The following is a 5,603-nucleotide window of genomic DNA, read 5'->3' on the forward strand; positions in this document are numbered from 1 at the left end:
GTATGACATTGTGGTTTTGGTTTGCATTTCCCTGATAATTAGTGAAGTTGAGCATTTTTTTTTAATGTTTCTTGGCCATTTGTATATCTTCTTTTGAGAATTGTCTATTTACTTAGCTCACTTTTTGATGGGATTATTTTATTTTCTTGCTGATTTGTTTAAGTTCCTTATAGATTCTGGATATTAGTCCTTTGTTGGATGCATAGTTTGCAAATATTTTCTCCCACTCTGTGGGTTGTGTTTCCTCTGCTGATTATTTCTCTCACTGTGCAGAAGCTTTTAGTTTAATTAAGTCCCGTCTATTTATCTTTGTTTTTGTTGTATTTGCTTTTGGGTTCTTGGTCATGAACTCTTCACCTAGGCCAATGTCTAGAAGAGTTTTTCTGACTTTATCTTCTAGAATTTTTAAAGTAGAACTACCATTGATCCAGCAATCCCGCTACTGGGCATCTACCCACAGGAAAAGAAGTCATTATATGAAAAAGACACTTGCACATTCATGTATATTACAGCACAATTTGCAATTGCAAAAATATGAAGCCAGCCTAAATGCCCATCAACCAATGAGCAGATAAACAAAATGTGAAATATAGATATAGATATATCATAGACTACTACTCGACCATAAAAAGGAATGAAATAATGGCATCTGCAGAAATCTGGATGGAACTGGAGACTATTATTGTAAGTGAAGCAGCTCAGAAACGGAAAACCAAATATCGTACGTTCTCACTTATAAGTGGGAGCTAAGCTATGAGGATGCAAAGGCATAAGAAGGATACAATGGGTGATGGGGATTTAGGGGAAAAGGTGGGAGGGGGGTGAGGAATAAAAGACTACACGCTGGGTAGTCAGGTGGTACTGCTCAGTTGGTGGGTGCACCACTATCTCAGAAATCACACTTAGAGAACTTATCCACGTAACCAAACACCACCTGTTCTCCCAAAACTATTGAAATAATAATAATCTGAAGATTAAAGATCAATAACACGATAAAACCCCTAGCCAAGATAACCAAGAACAAAGAGAGAGAGAAGGCACAAATTTCCAGTATCAAAAATGAAAAAAAGATAAAGAATAATACAGGAATACTATAAGCAACTCTCTGCTCTCAAATTTGAAATGGACCAATTTCTTAAAAGATACAAATTACAAAAACCCACATAAGGAGAAACAGGTAACTGGAATATCCATATATTAATTAAAGGAATTGAATAAATAATTAAGAATTAACTATCTTTCCACCCCAAACCCCACCAATCTCAGGTGTTTTCAATGGTGAATTCTACCGAACATACAAAAAAGAAATAATACTAAATATCTGCAATCACTTTCAGAAAATAGAATCACAGGCAATACTTCTTAACTTAGTAACTTAACGTTCTTAAGCCAGCATTATCCTAATACTAAAACCAGACAAAGACATTAAGGAAAGAAAATCTATACAGCAATATCTCTCATAAATGTAGATTTTTTTTAAGAAGTCTTCAATCAAATATTAAGAGATTCATTCCAACAATGTATATAAAAAGAATTATATATCAGGACCATTTGGGATTTATTTCAAGTATGGAAGACTGGTTCTATATTCAAAAATCAATCAATATAATTAATCTTATCAACAGGCTAGCAAAGAAAAATCATACGATCATGTCAATTCTTGCAGAAAAGAACTGTCAAAATTCACTACCCATTCATGACAAAAACTCTAGCAAACTATGAATAGTTGGGAAATTCTACAAGTTGATAAAGAATATCTTCAAGAAAACCTACAGCTTATACCAAACTTCACAGTGAGAGACTGGACATTGTCCTGAAAATGAGAATAAGGCAAATATATTATCTCTCACCATTCTTACTTATTGCAAATTGTATTAGAAATTGTAACTTTTATAAGAAAAAAGAGATAAAAAAGTATACAAATTAGAAAAGACAAATTAAAACTATTTGTAGACAACATGATTGTCTATGTAGAAAATCACAGAGTATTTATAAAAGTCTCCTGTAACTAATGAGTGAGTGTAGTAAGGTTGAAAAATACAAGATCAATAAAAATGTCAGTGTTTTTCTCTTTACCAGCAATGAACACAGGATCTGAATTTAAAAAATACTATTTAGAAAACCACCAACAATAAAATATTTAAGTGTAAATCAAACAAAATAGGTATAGGATCTGCATGTGGAAAACTACAAAACATTGATGAAAGAAATTTAAGATCTAAATGAATGGAAAGATATTCCATGCTCATAAATTGGAAGACTCAATATTATTAAGATATTAATTTATCCTAACTTGATTTATGGATGCAACATAATATTAATAAAATTTTAATAAGCTATTTGCAGATATTGCCAAACTAATTTTAAATTTTATGGGGAAAGACCAAGTACTTAGAATAGCCAAAAGAACACTGAAGATGAACAAAGCTAAATGACTCACTTTACCTGATTTCACGACTTATAAAAGTACAGTAATCACAACAGTATGGCCTTGGCGAATAATGGACACAAAGGTCAATGGAACAGAATAGAGAGCCCAGAAATAGACCCACCCAAACATAGCCAATTTATTTTTGACAAAGGACCAAAGACATTTCAAGTGACTTTAGGGATGAATTGTTAGACACAAAATCAAAAGAATAATCTATGAAAGGAAACGCTGATAAGTTGGACTCTGTTAAAATTAAAAAGCGCTGCTCTGTGAAAGACACTGTCAGAATGCAAAGACAGCCATAGGATAGAAGAAAATATTGGCAAAACATACATCTAATAAAGGATTTGGACCCAAAACATATTCAGAACTCTTAAACTCGATAAGAAAACAAAGAATCCAATTAAAAAATGGACAAAAGATTTGAGCATCTCACCAAAGAAGGCAAACCAAAGTTGCCAGGTGTTTGGTTGGAGGAGGGGACTGATTATACAGATGGCAAATAGGCAGAGGAAAAGATGCATAACATCATTTGTCATTAGGGAAATGCAAACAAAAACGACAGTGAAATACAGCTAACTACCTATTAGAAAGGCTAAAATCCAAAAAACTGACAATACCAATTGCTGGCAAGAATGCAGAACAGCAGCAAATTTTATTCCTTGCTGGTGGGAATGCAAAATGGTACAGTTACTCTGGAATGCAGTTAGGCAGTTACTTACAAAGCTAAATGTAGTCTTACCAAATTATTTAACAGTTGTGTTCCTAGGAATGGGCAAAACTGATTTGAAAATGTATGTTTACTCAAATCCCTGAATGCAAATGTTTATAGCATCTTTACTCATAATAGTAAAAAACTGGAAGCAACCAGGATATTCCTCAATGGGTGTACAGATAAATAAACTCTGGCACATGTATACTTGGAAATTGATGTAGCAATAAAATGAAATGAGTTATTAAGCCTCACGGAAATGAGACTGAATGTTGGTGCATATTGCTAAGTAAAAAATGCCAGTTTAAAATCACTACATGTTGTATAATATTTATATAATATTCTAGAAAAGCCTAAAATGTAGAAATGGTAAACGGATCAGTAATTGCCAGCCTGTGGTTGTGGGTAGGGGCTGGTTAGGTGAGGAACAGAGGATTATTGAAACTATATTGGGTGATACTGTGATACTATAATTTTGGTTACATGACACTATGCATTTGCCCATAGAACTTTACAGCACAGACAGTAGACCTTCCTGCAGGCAAATTAAAAAAAAAAATCATTTAGGAGGTTGAGAGATCCCAAGATGCAATGCAGACTGTGACAAAACAGTCTAATGTATTACGTGTATGAAGCAACCTCACTGAAGGAAGTAGGGGAAAGAAGTGCTGACCTAAGTAACTTTGGAAATGAACAGACTCTGGAGGACTAAAGGCAAAATGAACTGCGCATAAGCCTTCTACTCTAGTTGATAAAGTTATTTCCCCAGGAGGTATGGATTATATACATGTAAACTGATCTGCAATTGAACAATTAAGTAAATGGATGGTGGATGGTGGGAGACAGGCTTCTCACTGCTGGAGTGGGAGGTTACAAATAAGCTTGGGAAAAAAGCTAGAATAATCCATGAGGCAGTGAATTAGAATTGGAGATCTCAGTAAGAATTCATGTTTTGCTTAACATAGATAAGACTGTTTATATATAGAAACATACAGAAATATTTATAAATATGTATACATAAAAGGTTTAGTATACACACACATATTTTCTCATCTTGCCTGCTGAAAAGACCTGAAAGCAAAGATACCCTAGTAGCAATAAGCATGGCTTGTACCCCAATCTCAGTTTCTATTATCATTTTCTAATAAAAAGAACTAGGGCTTCTTTGAGAAATGGCTGATTCTAAGGCTGGAGAAGTAAATATACAAGATAAGCCTACAGCGTCTTGTGGTGCTAGAAAATAGAATTTTTTTTTAATATGGAATAATTTGAGCAACAAGATAAAGTAGCCTTAGATTGTAATGCAGAGTATAAAACAAAAATCTACAAATCAAAACTGATATAAAGAAATTATTGAATAAATAGTGGAAAAGACAAAAATCTCCCATGCAGAATAATTTCAAATAATTTATGTAGATAATCCACCATCAAGGAATGGGAGCAAACCTCTCCACTCCTTAAGTATGGACTATACATAGTGATTTATTTCCAAAGAGTACCCTGTACTTTGGAAATGGGGGAAAAAAATAGAATACAGAGGAGAAACCTGAAAAGTACTTCCTTTACCAGGTGTTCAAGATTAACATCAATAATAAGAAGTCATATTGAGAATTTACGCTGGCAAGATATATGATAATGGCATTTTACCTCTTTGATCTTTCTCCCAAGAACATATTATCCCAGTTGAGACATGAAAAAAAAAAATCAAACAATCACAAGTGAGGAACATTCTATAAAATACCTCACCAGCACTCTTTGAAACTGCCAACGTCATCAGAAAGAAAAGATTGAGAAGCTGTCATAGCAAAGAGGGGCCTAGAGAGATATGAGGACTAAATGTAATATGGTGTCCTAGATGAATCCTGGAACAAAAGAAGCACATTGGGTAAAAACTAAGGACATCTGAGTGAAGTGATGACTTAGTCATAAGGTATCAATATTAGTTCATTAGTTGTGACAAATGTACTATAGTAATGTAATATCTTAATAGGGGAAACTGGGTGTGGGGTGTATAGAAATTCTCTGTACTATCTTCTTAATTTTTCTGTAAATCTAAAATTTTAAAATTTAAAATTTATTAAAATGTTTATTGATATTGACAAGTGACTCCATAAAAATGTGTCAGTGTACACTTCAGCCAACTATATACGAGAGTTTCTGTTTCTCTGTACCCTTGACAAAGTTGAACATTATCAATCCTCTTAGTATTTGTACATTTGAGAGGTGACAAATGATATCAATTACAAGGGAGATTTAGCATCTTTCTACTTATTGACTGGTCATTTACATTTCTTTCTCTATAGCTGTATGTTGCTATCCTCTGCTAATTTTTCAGTCTGGTCATTGATCTTTTTTTCAGTGTAGAACTTTTGGCATGGTTAAAAAATTTCCTTTTCTTTCATAGATTTCAAAATATTTTTAGACTATTTTCTTTTGACATTCTCTAAATTATTTTAAGTG

This window comes from Hylobates moloch, unplaced genomic scaffold, assembly GCF_009828535.3.
Source record: "Hylobates moloch isolate HMO894 unplaced genomic scaffold, HMol_V3 SCAFFOLD_19, whole genome shotgun sequence".
Taxonomy (NCBI): Eukaryota; Metazoa; Chordata; class Mammalia; order Primates; family Hylobatidae; genus Hylobates; species Hylobates moloch.